The 15,736-nt window shown below is 44.6% G+C and overlaps 1 long non-coding RNA gene across 1 annotated transcript in view; it reads right to left on the reverse strand.

Annotated features, from left to right (window-relative positions):
* The window catches only part of LOC144120490 (uncharacterized), a 276,226-nt gene that overhangs the window by 134,661 nt on the left and 125,829 nt on the right, over positions 1-15,736 (reverse strand). Inside the window, exon 3 of the long non-coding RNA XR_013312447.1 lies at positions 7,548-7,589. This is a non-coding gene — a long non-coding RNA (uncharacterized LOC144120490). The remainder of the gene's footprint in view (positions 1-7,547; positions 7,590-15,736) is intronic.

Here is a 15,736-nt window from a genome sequence, read left to right on the forward strand (position 1 = left end):
CACGCAAAGGCCTTGTTAAAGGTCTGAGACCAGACCAGGCGTCTCGGAACCGACGAAAGCAGACACGGGAACATTCACCTCACCGAGTCGCTCAAATATTCGTAAGGACTAAGATGTCACACACTCAAATACCGCTTTACACTCAGCAGAATGTACGTTACTACTGAATTTTCATAAACATAAAATGTTTCTCAACTTTCACTTTGCAACGAGGCTCGAACATTTCATAAGGGATTGAAGCTGCTGCCATTACCTTTCCCTTCAGCAATGCAGATTTCGTTCATGCGAATGTTTAGTGCAGGGTCGAAGCTTCGGTTAAGCCCATAGTAAATGGCAAAAAAAGATTGCCACAGCGAGTTCTATGGCGAAGGGAAAGAAATAAACAATAATGTAATGCCTGCATCAAACAATTGCAGCTCAGGTGATTGTGTGTCGATGGCAGATGCCGGGGCTAGCAAAAATCTTGTCCTTAGTTTTTATTATTATTTTAATAAAGCCACTTACAACTACTACTCGGCAAGCACAAAACTAAAGCAATCAATGGCTCAGGTCACGTTTAATTTGTTCTAAAGCACTCGACAAGCTAAAAATTTTTCCTGCTGACACTAACTAGCGTGTTTGCTCTAACACTTTCAGGATGAAAGCGTTCAATGAGTAAAATTTTTCGAAGACATCTTTCCGCGCACGTTGATTCGCTTGGCATGTTGCCAGCGCTCTAGGTTGCTCAGTTAACTGTAGTGTATTCGCCGAAAACAAAGAATGAGAAAGCAGACAGTGACGACAGGGAGAATATGATGAGAGCCGGAAAAACAGATGGATGAAAGGTTGAAGACGAACATTGAGAGCAATGAACTTTCCTCACATCGGTCGTTGTCCGCCTACATTGTTTATTGCGAGTCTCAGAGAGTTCGTTCAACTTCAGCAAACTAGAGTAAATCATTTTATAAGCGCTCGCCATAAGCGGCTCTCATAAGGTCCATGTGCTTTAAACACAAGCCTTCAAATGATACTTCCCACCAATCGCATCTTACTCAGAGCCCATTGCAAAACTGAAATAATGAGTGAGAACCGGCAAAATGTGTCTTGCTTCTGTCGGAAATACAATGGAATATTTTCTCTTCATTTTCAATAATCACCTGATGCGCCATTTCTGTAAATAAACATGTTTTGCTTTCCCTTCCTGCATGCGTTCCCCCTCCGTCTTTTTTTTTCAATGGCGCCCGGGTAATTACATCTGCCTTCTCTATAAATTGTTGAGTTCATCCTGTTCCGGTACATTAACTTCATCAATAATGCATTGGAAATCAGTGCATGACTGCATCAACGCACATTTACAATGTTTAATATTCAATAAAACACACTGACTACGTGAAGGGCTAGTTGAGTGTCATAGGCACGAAAAAAATGGAATAAAGTAAGCTCTAAATGCTTTTCCTACTTCATCTGCGTCATGCCATAACCAAAGAAACATCCAGACTGTCTGAATGAATGGCTGCTCATTCACGCTGTTCATGCAGACCTCACAACAGATCTTCATCGCCTCTTTTGGGGGTAGTGCATGCTAGTGTCTTTCGTAGACTAGTGATTAAAATAAAAAAAGCGCATTTGATGCTCTGAATCGGGTGATGCTTATATTACAGTTTATACGAAACTCCTCCCAGCGCCTGCCCGTTGTGCCATGCGGGCTCGGCGATTCAAGTTAACCAGATCCATAGAAGCAATTCGGTCGAAGCGAGAATGCGGGTCCAGTGGAGTATTTTGGATCGAAGCTGTAATGAACGGGAATATCTGGAGGATAAATATTTAAAAGCCAGGCGGTACGGAGGAGTGGTATGAAAACCACTCATGAGGAGAATATTTGAAGAACAAAAAAAAAGGAACGAGCCACATCTGAAGCCATAGAAGCACAAAATCGATCCGCGAGCTTCAGTCCGGAAGATAACGCGATTTTTTTTTTTTTTGCGTTGGCGCCATCTTTTAGGAAACTCTGCATTCATGCACAGATTCCCTCGGGGAGAAAAGGCTTGCTTTGCTGGGCTTTGATAGCAATTTCTTCCCTTCTTGCATGAATGGACGGTATACGAAAAGGAGTTTCTGCGTTCACAAAAACGCTGCTTCTAATTACCACCCAGCAACTTCAAGCCTGCACTGTAACGCCGACGAAGCACTGAAGGCTTTTCAGCGACACATGCAGTAACCTGCTCAGTAGTCCCCTGTTAAAATAAGAACGACCATCATCACCGCAATCATTCTCATCATTCTCATTAAAAATACAATTCATCAATACCGCAAACTTTTAAATGATGATAATAAGGACGAAAAGTACCTCTGGAGGAGAACTTGGCCTGTGTTTGCGTAGTTCTGAACACCTTTTTAATCCAAGCGTCAATAGCAATCATCATCATCATGACCATCAACATCAAGCGCTTCCGCCCTCGACTTCATTATCACGGTCAGCTTAGCTACATCCACCGCACTCAGCATAAGACCATGTTGTTGTCATGGAGTTATTTCAAACTCGTTCTGTCCGCAATAGTGGGCTTCGCTCTACGATTTCACGAAGTTCCCGGATCCTGGGTGTAATTTTTTCTAGGCCAAAAATATAGTCTCCGAGTCGTTTGAAGGTTTGTGAGGTTCATCAATGTTCACACCTGTTGCGAACCATTACATAAAGTTAGAAATATTGGAAGGCACTAATAAAAATTATACATACACGCAGAGTTTCTATGACTACTCCCTGCAGCCTTTCATATGCAAACGAAATAGAACGCAAAAAAAACTGAGGCAAAAAATTTTCCTTCACAGAAATAAGCGTTAACGAAAACAACAGCCCAGCGTATCTAGAAAAAATAAATGTTGAAACTAGAATTTTTAAGTAAATCGCAAAAAGTTATCTCGTACTGTCCGATATGATCACCCTAGAAATTCTGATTGCACCCCGTAAATTTTCAGTCTCTTACACCTAGGTGCACAGAGAAACGCGCCACCTTTTGGCAGCCGCATGAGCTCTGCAGAAGTTCTCTTACAAGGTCAGCTAACTCTCTCCAAGCGCAAAGACTAAGCAGGTGAGCTCTAAATTGAGAGCCTTCAACCTCAACCACTACCGTTAGATGGACCCACCGGAACGAATCAATAATTAGGCGCTCAATAGTGCCTCCGTTCTTCGGGTCATCAGTCTCTACCACTGATCTTCATATCAACAAAGCGTTTTATGCCGCCGTGTAGATCTAAACACGATATATCAGAGAAACCCTTATTTGATGCGACATCGTCACTGTGCCACCAGCACACGAGTGCGGAGAAACGAAAGCAAGCTTATGCTTTCGGCGTCCTTAATGGCACGGAAAGGACAACTCGTTTGTCACTCGCCGCAGGGAGACCGAGGTGGTCGCTCACGTTCCTACCGCCCGCTGAGCCGAAGTCAAGTGCTGTAAATATTGGCCACATTCACTGCCCGTTGCACAGTGCACGCTTCTGAAAGCGGGCTTGCAGTGAGCTCATCGAAAAGGAGCTCATCGAAAAGAAAAAACACAGGTTAAAAAAAGTATTTCGCCTGTCCTGTTGACCGTAAAGCACAGCTATTTGCGAGTGTTCTCCTTGTCAGATAAAAAAACAACAATAAACGTTATTGGAAAGTTGTGTTTGGCGACCTGCTACTTAACTGCGCCGCCATTTATGTGCTTATATCTGTATGCATGCATCACATGGGTAGCAACTTCTGCAAACTAGCGTTGATGCGCGTGTGTTCCCCTTCAATACATTGTATCGAAATGTGTGTAAATAGAACTGGCTGCTTTTTCGAGCAACTCTGCATGCAAGGGTGACGTTTTTCAAGTTTACAGGTTTTCGACGATTAAACTGTAGAATAAATTGAGCAGCGGAAGCTGTATGTTATTACTGCGCAAGCTGCATGCTGTATTCTCCTTACTAGCGGAGATTAGGCTGAATAAAAAGAGAAAGTATTAGCATGGCTTGGTTCCGAATGAGCTTCTCTATGGCTAAGTAATTTCCACTTTGCAAAAGTGCCTGAAGAAGCAAGTGAACAAAAGTGCAGAGATGATGCGGCCGTGAAAGTATTGCCCAGAATGCCAGCTACGGTAACCGGGATGATAAAAATGAGAACATTAAATTTGAATTATAAAACAAAAAGGCTAAAGGTAACTACACCCGCTGCGCTTTAGAAACCAAAATATTTTTTCGCGAGAGGCAATATGCTGTCACATCATTTATAGATGAACCCTAAAGCGAGGACATTGCAATATATGTGTTTTTATGAAAAAAAAATTGCCACAAAAACTGCGAAGTTTTTAGGAGTACGGAAAAATAAATGGTTCTGGTTCAAGGAATTTAAGTAAAGGTATCATGCAGGGATGCTTATGCACCGAAATCTTGACATTCGTTGATCTGTATCGATCAGAAAGGTTTGTTTCTTGCGGTTCGCATTTTATTGTGGCGTGATATTGCCACCTAAACTGCCCATGAGTGCGCATTCGCATTGGCGTGCACGCATAATCTGTCCCACGTGTGCGTTTGCAGCCCGAAAACGCTGCCAAGTACAGCTTCGTACGCCTACGCATTGTCATTGTACTTATTAAACGCCTGAATAAAATACAGGTGCATGCGCATGCCAGTGCAGACAGAAAATGCTTGGTCATATACACACGACGAATATCCCCAGTGCAGTATGCCCTCATTCCATTACGGTCAGTTCACAGTACACAAAGAGGTGCCTGGATACTTACTTCGACAAACACTTACAGGTAAGCAGGTGCGCATTATTGCGAGCTTAATATTAAAGTGATCACTCAAAGCATCCTTAATTACGTGGCCCTAATATGAAACGCGTACAGCACAAGTGAACTACTTAAGAACAATGGCATAAAGGAAACCCAGCTCAGATGCAACGGTTTCGTCGGTAAGAGGTGCTTATTGGGGTTTGTGGACAGTGCGTAGTACTCAGATGAATGGATGAGTGAATTTATGAATAAATGGTCAGCCCATCGCGACTGGCTTGAAAAAGAAGAAAGAACTGCGAATGGTAGTCGATAGTGACCCAACCCAAACTCTCTGCGAACGGACTGCATTGAATACAAGTGGTTATTGAATTCGCAGAAGCGATGTAGATGGCGTTGATTGTTTCTGCAGTACTATTATAGCGCGCAACATCGAAGTGCACGTGAGTGCCTTGCTCTGCGCAGGCATATACTCGCGTCATCATCGTAATTATTGGTTTTGTTTATTGCACTTTCGAATTAGGGCCTCAAAAACAGTTTTCGAAACTATCGACCAATTAGTATTTTGCCCGTCTTCTCCAAAGCGTTCGAGAAACTGATTCCTAAACGAGTTGAAGGCTTTTAAAATAAACACGCCATAATTACAGACTGCCACTATGGCTTCAAAAAAAACCGGTCAACGGAACTTGCTCTTTTACACAAGAAGGAATATATATATTGAGGAATTTTGAAAATAGGAACCTGGTCCTGGGAATTTTCGTAGATTACAGCAACGCATTTGATTGCATAAACCATAGAATCTTGTTGGAAAAACTTGAATGTTATGGAATTAGAGGTACAGCGTTGCTCTTACTTAAATCTTACTTGTCCAATAGAAAACAGTACGTCCAAATAAATGAATACAAGTCGACTCTTCGAACAGTCGCCTGCGGAGTGCCCTAAGGAAGTATCCTTGGACCATTGCTATGAAACCTGTATATTAACGACATCGTTAATGTGGATAATAACGCTCGTTTTATAATTTATGCTGATGACACCAGTTTGTTTTTATCCGACGGTTCTGGTAGTAAGTTACTGGAAAATGCAAACATACTCCTGAAAAAAATAAAGACATGGTCCGATAACAATCTTCTTTCAGTTAATGCAACAAAATCTACGGCAATACTCTTTCATCCAAAAAACAAAAAGTGCAGCGAATTCGGTGAGATACCTTACAACCGAGACCAGATTGAGTTAGTAATGTCATTCAGATCGCTCGGCGTAATATTCACCGAAGATATGCAATGGGACGACCACATAAATCATATATCACTAAAGATATCTTGATCAGTAAGATTTATGACACGTTTTAAATGTTGTCTCCCACAAAAGGTAAAACTTCTGCTGTATCGTGCATTATTTCGCTTACATCTAAACTACTGTTCATTAGAATAGGGTACTGGTACACGAACTAGCCTGAAAAAGCTTGCTGTTTTTGAAAATAGCGCCCTCAGAATTCTTCATAACCTGCCAAATAGATACTCAACTAAAAACTTATTTTCCAGGCACAAGATTATTAACGTTTTCAAACTGTATGCTTATAAACTATTGCGCACCTATAAAATAGAACAAAGAAGATGCATATCAAATATATCTGACTTAGCCCCGATTCAGTTCTTTCAATGCACACACCCACACCGTCGCAAACCACACTGTGTAGTACCTGTAGCGAGAACAAACTATGGACGCGGACGCCAAATGCTAACATTCCAACTTCCATCACTCCTGAATAGATTATTTGCTGCAAATATTGACATAGGAAACATTAGCTGCTCTCACCTCCTCGACTACTTTATTTCTGAAGCCACATTCTCCTAATTTCATACTTTAAACATTCTTATATGTATTTGTTGCTCTTGTTGCTATAATCTTTAAAACAGCGTTTTTTCTACTTTTTTGCTGCTTTTATTGTTGTTGCTTCAACCGTTGTTGATTTTCTACACACACTGGTGATTGTGTATTTGTCTGTTCACAGAAGTGCCGTGGCATGCCACTGCACACTTGCTGTACACAGGAGGGGGACCTGGTAAAGCGATAACCGCTTTTATCCCCATCCCTTTCCAACACTGTACGGTGATGTAGCAGGCTATTGTCTTCGTGACACTAAAAGCTGGCCTCCGCCAAAAACCATGTGTCCTTCAGAAATATCTGTTCAGTTGCGCTTTTGTCGCTTTACCACACATTGAAATGGGCGGCCACATTCACACGCAAAACTCCTTCGGCAATGCTGCTGCTTCTTTTCTCTCAGCAAAATTTTTGGAATGCCTTATTCAAACTTCTTTCATGTGGAATCGTTCCTATTTTTCATCGGTGATCTTTGAGGTAAAGGAAGCAAGCCTCATCTCCAAAAGCTCTCTTTTTTTGCCACTTTTTTTCAATGTTATTTCGTGATCGTAGTAGTTACCCTCAATGTAAAATTAACTGTGGCACTTACAAATATATTTTAGAGCAATCAAAGCGCCGGCGCTGCCGCACGAGTTTGAAGTGTTGGATTTTTAAAATATTGTTGCAGACTTGAAGAAGTCCCACGAAGGGCAAGGAAGAGGAAGCAAGGCAGAAGTTGAAGCGTGTTCTCCCGTCCGACCCTCTCTAGAGGCACCCGCATTGCTTCTCGCTGGCAGTATGTCCCTGGCCTGTTCAACAGGCTTGAATGTCTCGGCCGTGACGTTACGAACGTAACATTGAGGTGCAGGTGCTGGGTCTATCCCAAGGGACTAGAAACGGCGCAGTACCAATTGGAACAGGCATAGGTAAGAGGTGGTTTAAAGAGCAAACCTGTACTACTTGCGAAGCTCAAGCGGTCTCGACAGGGGCCATCTGAAAGAAGAAAAAAACTTTTGCAGCATGCTCATTTCAAAACCTTTTTTTTTTTGTGCCTCTGTTTTCCAATGTCTCGTATAACAGAAAAAGCGTTCAGTTCGCTGCTGGCGATCGACTGCATCCAGTATAAACAGGTAAATGCATGCAGAGCAACGGAAGCACGCTCACACAACAGGCCACAAACAGACTGATAGCTCACAACCACGAAAACCGTGCGATAACCACCAGAATGACTGCTTTTTCGGACCTCGCCATTGCAGTTGCTTACGACAGTTACCGCGATCTCTTCTATAATGACGTGAAACTTCAATCATGCGCGGTAACCTCTCTTTTTTTTCGCCGTTGCGGTGAATTGCATCGATTTATTCTGTATTCAAATGCGAACTGATGGGAAGGAAAAAATCTCAAATGAAATATCACTGCTTTCAAGCGCTGTCCTTTTTATTTATCATATCTAGGCACGCCTATCATAAAAAAAGCGTAAGCGAATCGAAAACAGGCAGGAGTGGCTCCGGAGGCTATACGCTGGCGCCGAGGGGCTTTCCGAGCCTCGATGCGACGCACGTAAGGGCTCGTCCATTATGTTCCAGCCTTTTACGATTTCCGGGACATTTTTCACACCCGCGAGTCGGGGCTGTTCCAGTGGCCAGCGCCGGTATAAACGAAAACGAATGGGCCATCAGGCGCCGTTCGTCGGGCAGACGCAGAGCGCATACTGAATGGCGTCCGGTGGGCCACGAGTGTCCGTTGCCCAACCGACCGCACCTGTTTGGGGCCCGCGCAGCGGCTACGAATTCGGAGCGCGATGCTTGAAATGCGCTTAGCGCGCCGCAATATCGCTAGAGTAGTTCTGGAACAAGCTCCTTTGTTGATACTGTGCCACCAAACGCCTCACCGGTTGCGCCGTAACTTAAGTGCGCTGAACGCGTGTGTTTAAAGCAATTAGAAGCCATAATTCTCTCTATATACCGTGTCTACTCTTGTAAAGTGGGCTTCGATCCGGGTAGACGCCGGTAGAATTAAGAGAAGTTTTTGCACGCTGGTATCACTTGCTATTACCCGATGCTCTGAATATGCTAAAAGGCGGTTGGCTCGAATGCCGCAGGTCGTGGGGGCACGATGTCTGCCTCAGTTTCTTCCCTTCCTCTATGAGGGAGCTTTCCTCGGTGCTAGAAGTCTTAAGTCGATGCCTAAATAGCATGAAGCAAAGTATCACGTCTTTGACATGACTTTTCATTTTGAGCGCAGTACCGGCTAGGAAAACGTTCGCGATTGAGGGCTGCGTTTAAGCCATAGGCGACCGTGGTTGTCGACGGGCTCTCTGAAGCGCTCATTTGATGACCCCATTCTCTCTTTTCCTTCCCGCTGATGCCGCTCTTCGATGCAGTCGCCAACCGAGGACACAATAGCAAGTCTCAACAGGAACGTGTCTGAAATGATCATCCCAGGAAGAAGAAAGCAAGAACAAGGTAGAAAGAAGGATGGTGTAAAGAAACGCAACATCAAGGCAGAAAGAAAGGGGAATAGAAGAAAGGTGCATGTCGGGTTAAAAAGAGCGGAAGCATCAAACTGTTGGAGACGTAAGCAGACGCAAAGCGACCTAAGAAAAATGTATACGAGCGAGTGAGTAAGTAAGTAAGTAGGTAAGTAAGTGAGTGAGTGAGTTTGTGAGTGAGTGAGTGACAGGAGTGAATGAGTGAGTGCGTGAGTTTGGGAGTGAGTGAATGACAGGAGTGAGTGAATGACAGGAGTGAGTGAGTGAGTGAGTGAGTGAGTGAGTGAGTGAGTGAGTGAGTGAGTGAGTGAGTGAGTGAGTGAGTGAGTGAGTGAGTGAGTGAGTGAGTGAGTGAGTGAGTGAGTGAGTGAGTGAGTGAGTGAGTGAGTGAGTGAGTGAGTGAGTGAGTGAGTGAGTGAGATAGCGCGTAGTATTATCTCTTCCGAGAAAAGGCAACCGCAAAGGAGACATCTTCGCTTCATTCAGTGGTGTTCTTAGTCTGATTATGTCTTTTACGAGATAAAGCCCGACACGACGTACACGAAACAGGCGACGGGCTAAGGTGAGCAAAATAAGACAGACGTTCAGTTAGGGTCCATTGACTTCTGCATGATTATGTTAGAAACCGCCTTCTCTAGTATACGGAAATGCAGCTAAAGCTACGTCGTCCCATTCGCTGCCAGGATATGCGCGGATGGCTGCGGTAGCCGCTCAGAAGAGCAAGGCGTGAAGTAGGAAATGGTTGAAGTTCTACGCGATAACAAGCTACTATTGATTGTTCCCCGTAAATTACCCCATAGTGTTGTCTATCTGGCACGTACGAAAATACAGAAGCAGCTTTACGGCTTAATGCTTCATGACAGACGTTCTTGATATTATTTCCAGATATACATTGTGAGTTTTTATGTTTATACCGTTATTAGAAGAGGCTCACATTTATTGCTACTGCAGCACACGACATCCACCGGGCGCTACATGGTAGCCCATGTTACAGGGAAGAAACTAAAATTCTGGGTAATTTCTAGCTACATACGCAGGAACGAGCGGGGGATTCGCACGCTTAAATTATGTATACATGAGCCTATTTGAGTGGTTGGTTGTCCACACTCATTCTACCTAACTAAATCAACGACCACGAACCCACTGTAATACTTTGGGGAAAAAAAATCTACATTCCATCCCTTCATCCTCGTAATATCAAGTGTCCTTCCCTTCGTTCTGCGCGCAACTTCGTTTCAGTAAGAAATATTGCTTCATCAACGTTCATTCTTAATGCACTTTTTCCTTGCTTTAACTTGTAAGGTTATTTCTTACTCTTTGCATTTGTATCATGTCGTTCTTTTAAATTTTATTACACTTTAATTATAAAAACCTGACTGCAGCATAAAAATTCATTGAAAAAATAAAGAACGGTTTGTTCTGGTCATTTCACTGTGGTTAATGGTGGTACTGCAAATAAAACATTAGACAGATAGGGACATTTGCCTCAGCTTGTTTGTTCTGTAGAGCTTGTTCGTCAGGCTGTTGTTTCTTTTCCTCCAAAGCCTACAAGTAATGTTGCCAACTTCCACGCATAGTAGTGACATTATGGCGAGAGTCCAAAGGGTTCGATAAAAGGTTCTCTCGTACGCCCATCCGCGTTGCTTACCGGAATGTCCCTGTCTCCGCCGAGTGCACAGTAGTCTACGCCGCAAGCTTTTGTTTGAGTGCGCTTCGCATTAGAACCTCCCCTCTTCTCGGATTCGCTCTCCATGGCGATGCGTGCAACCATCAGCGAAGTGGTCGTCGACATCGGCCTTTGTCTTCCGCTGCTAACGAGATGTAGCAGCAGCTCGCCCGGCGAAGCACGGGACGCAGTCCTGGTGCATCCGCGCATTTCCCTCAGCACAGTGCGAAGCTTGCTCGCGCTTTAGTACTTTCAGGCTCGCGCCGAAGCTCTTCCGCATTCCTGCGCCCGAGCTCAGAAGCCTCATCGATCCTCTTCGGGTACGTCGTAAAACACCGTCCACTGGCGGAATGGCGGCACCTGGCTCACTGTGAGCTCAGTGTGCAGATATAAAAATGAGCACTTTCTGGCATGCTTCGAGAGCTTAGGCGCACACGCGAAAGGAGCTGAAGGCGTCCGAGCTTTATGCCTGCAGAGGTGCAAGTGGGCTAATTCTGTTTCGGTGAGCCTGCATTCATTTCCGCTGTATTCGCGGCTGGTGCCACGATGGAGACAGCTCCTGACAAGGTTTCGTAATTGGTGAGCGTACAATTTCGCAAGTGCTAGGTTTCCGCCGCGCAATAAGGAACACCCATGGGGTACAACAGTTTCGCGTAACGTTACGTTTTTTATTTTGTATATGCAAGGCAGTAGTTCTCTCATTAATGTTTTACTGCTGTATATGCGGCAAGTGGTGTATGTAGTATTGATTGAGTTAAATGCACATTTGGTCAGCTCAACTAATACTTTGATTTTGGTAGTTGGCATATATCTGTAACGTATCCTGAACACAGCGCTCATAGAAACAGGGAGAAATAAACGTCTGTCCTACCGTGTTATGTGCCTTCTTTGTCGTTGTTGCCTCTAAGGCCTTCTTAGAATAGTACACTTATGGTGTGCAAAAAGTTACCGTGGCGAAACGTAGCAAATCTTCAGCGCGTGCGGACTTTCAATATGTCAGTATTATACAGCTTGATTTTATACTACTTCACCAGCTTGTGTTTCAGATTTCACAAACAAAAATTGTTCATTTGTACCCACTGTTCTTTTCACGCCTTTTTAATATAATGTATATATAGAATTAGAGAAATAATAGTCTGGAATAATTAACGTTCGATGAATGTCATAGGCCCGTACCTAAATTCAGCCTGTGAAATTATCTTCGGGTCACCTTCTGTAGGCGGTAACTGAAACCACACAGAGCGATATGAAAACACCTCGAACCTAGTCTATGAAAGGAGGAGGAGGAGGAGGAGGAGGAGGAGGAGGAGGAGGAGGAGGAGGAGGAGGAGGAGGAGGAGGAGGAGGAGGAGGAGGAGGAGGAGGAGGAGGAGGAGGAGGAGGAGGAGGAGGAGGAGGAGGAGGAGGAACAATCACCTGTAGGCGTCCACCTGACCGCCTTCGCACGGCTTCAGAGGAAAGCTATACACTTTTTTAGGGCTTTCGCGGTTGAAGAAAAATTCGTACAGCAACTAGGAGGGTCTACAATATTTTGAGGAATTCTTCTGACTACGTTGGATTAGTCTCTGATGCAGTGTTACCATGAAGAACAATCTCTATTTGACAGAAACTTGGCTTCTTGCAAAATTCAAAATTTGTTTAGAACTTTCAAACAGACATTATAAATGCGCACTGCGGCATAGGTTTCTAAGACCCAAGCTAAGACGTGCTCTAGAATAAATTTCACTGATTACCATCCCTAGAACGTTCATTTGGACACTTAATATGCACAACACCAGACATTGCAGGAAAACTTGGACTTCCATTAGTTTTCTGGTAGAGGCTCCGGTAGAAACGGAGAACGAGATCTCGGCATGAGTGCCCCAGACTTGCATTCATGCGCTCATTCGAGCATAAAATGAAACCGTTCTCTTCAACAGACAGTCTCTGAAGTGGCTGTTAACTATGCAAAGACTGGGTCTTCAAGCCGGCGCTGAAGCGGTGCTTCTATATACTGATGCATTCCACCCAGCGAATCCGCTTCGATTCCAGCGCGGCCTCGCCCTCTGATGTTGGCGCTCAGCCGTTCAGCTTGGATGGCGCGGGACGTCGCGAACAGGTGTCGGCGGGAGCTCTGAGTTTATACAGGATAATTGCATTGTACGTTTGCATGATCGCTCGTGAAAACGTTAAAGTCTACCACTGTGTCTGCTCTAAATTTGAGAAACCATTCTCTGGAGGATGTAGAAGTCGTGTTCGAACGCGCATCTGCTAATGATTTGTTGAGAAGAGTTTACAACTGCGCGCGGTTACCGTGCGACTGCCGACGTGCTGCACAAAGTATGAGTCGGGATTTAGCGTAGAAGCCGCTCGGAATATTTTCGGCATGTGACCCGTTCTTTGAGCAGTAAAAAAGGACAAGGCCGCAGTTCATAACCAAAGCCAACACTGGCTACCTTCGAGAGTCGGTGACGGCACATTGCCAAAGAGGAAAACACCGCTCACAAAGGAAACAGTAGCAGAAGAACAACGCAGTGCTCAAAAAGGAAACCCCGGTGTTTGAAGGGAATCTGGGGATGAATCCAGGGCATTTATGTTCCTAATAAAATCCGACTCTATGGCTCTTTGGGGTTTGCCCGGCTGCAAAAGACGCATACACCGCCGAGAAAATTGGATTTAGAAGTCTTCCTCCCGCGCAATTGAAATTTGTGAAGTGTTCACCCGTAATCACCGTTTAAGTGAAAAGCATTGTAGTTTAGCCTCTGGGATCTCCGCCAAACTTATTAGTCGAATGATTCACTCGACTAGCGAAACCCACTTGCGACGGCGACACTTGTACTTCATTTTTCAGCCTTTACTAGTTTTTAAAAGCTCAGTTTTCAGTGAAAGTAGCATCTTTACGGTTGGACTGCGAAACTCAATTCATGCAGGATAACTTCGCTTTGTTTATTTTTTTTTGTTTATTTTGTTTAACTTCGCTTTGTCTCAGGTAACGTTCCTTTAACAGAACGAAACGCGAGTTCGTACACGGTGGTCAAAATTCAACTTCAAAGCTCTTTTAAAATTTGGCGCTCGGAATTACACTAAATCGAACAGTGCACATAATTTATGCGACCAGGCAGGTACAAAATGAGCGGATATTTGTGATCGTCAGGTACCAAAAAATCTGAAACTGTCAAATGAACAATTCAGTCGCTGCAGTTAGAGGGCATGTTTATATCAGAGACTTATAAGACAGTCGTATTCCTACGCAATTAAATTTGGTAGACCTGTTCTAACTCGTATCTTCCGAAATATTCGATTCTAGATTTCCAGCTCCATCCGCCTGATTGCGCATGCAAAGCGGAAACGACCGGCGCGAAATTCCTCCCAGCTTAAGTCATCGTTTTGTCTACCAAGGGGTAGAGCGACCAGTGAAGCTGGCAACCGTTTGCTCCTTCTTGTTATCACAATGGAAGAAGCGTCCGACGTATAATTGTAGAACCATAGCTTGTTGGGCCAGTTGGTGCGTGGCGCCAGGTAGAGAAACCAACAGAACAGGGCGCGTACACACGTCTTGTCCTGTTGGTTTCTCTACCTGATACCTTGCACCAACTGGCCCAACAAGCCACATTTCTACAATTCTACGCTTCTTTGGGCACTTTCCTACATGTTCAACATCCTTCAGACCAGGCTGTCCTCTGCTTCCAGCGTTGTCCGTGTGAATTCCTTCTCTGTGTACGCGTCCTCTTCTGCTGGTTTCTCTACCTGGTATCGTCCGACGTAGCAGCCGAGTAACCCAACCGCGTCAACTACCCCGCCTTGCATGCGCAATGACAAGAAATCAGTGTAAACTTTGGCTTTGGTTTGGTTTATGTGGGTTTAACGTCCGAAAGCGACTCAGGCTATGAACGGCTCCGGAAATTTCGACCACCTGGGGTTCTTTAACGTGCACTGACTTCGCATAGTACACGGGCCTCTAGAATTTCGCCTCCATCTAAATTGAACCGCCGCGGCCGAGATCAAACCCGCGTCCTTCAGGTCAGCAGTCGAGCGCCATAACCTTTGAGCCACCGCGGCGGTTCTGGGAGCCGAACTTTGGGGCCGAATATTTCGGAACTCGCGTGCTGCAAAAGAGTTCCACCAAACTGAGCAGACTGGAAATGCGACCACCTCTGTGTTTTCAATATAAACATTCACGCTAGTCGCAGTGACTGAGAAGTTAATTATTACATTTTAGTTCATTAGGTTCCGGACGCTCGCAATTATCATCTCGCTTTGTGTCTCCCTGGCTGTATAACTTACGTGCAGAGGTGGATTTCTCGGACCCAACAACGCCTACTATTAAGAATTGTGTAAACCTTAATTTTGATCCTCCTGTAGAGAGAAAGAGAGCCTGCGAAGCCAAAGTCTTCATAGGATGAAGTGTCCCACACAGTTAATGTGTAATCAGTAAATATCGCAAAAGCGAAGGTATTCTCATGAAGGCGTAGAGTACGTTGGCTCACACAAGCGCAGCAAAATCCCACATGTGCCACCTGATTAGGTGACACGTGAGCTAGATGAAGTGATTCACAGCGACAAGGCATTCTAGAGCGATGCGCTTTAAACAGAGTTTACTTTTATCAGCAACCGCTCATTACTGATCGCTTCTGTGGCGAAGTTCACGGTATAACGAACCTGACGTCCTGTTTTAACGGGACAGCGTTATGAGCCCTGTATAGCGGAATCCCGTCGTTGTCGTTGGCGGTGGCGGCGTGAGCGAAAAATCTTGTGGCGTCATGAAAACCTGCTCACCGTGGCAGTGAAATTAATTACTGACCGCGAAAGGTTGCGAGAGGCCTTGAAGAGCAACTTCGGTATCACAAGCCCCACACGTGGCTATGCTTAAACAGCCACCTCCCGGGGCTGTGGCGCATCGCTTAACCGCTCAGTTCATGAACGCGATTTTTCCATGTCATAAGATTACACTATCACAACCAGTATATCCGCACATCTCTCCATGGCAGATTTGCATTTTCTGTT

Source organism: Amblyomma americanum, chromosome 2 (genome assembly GCF_052857255.1).
Source record: "Amblyomma americanum isolate KBUSLIRL-KWMA chromosome 2, ASM5285725v1, whole genome shotgun sequence".
NCBI lineage: Eukaryota > Metazoa > Arthropoda > Arachnida > Ixodida > Ixodidae > Amblyomma > Amblyomma americanum.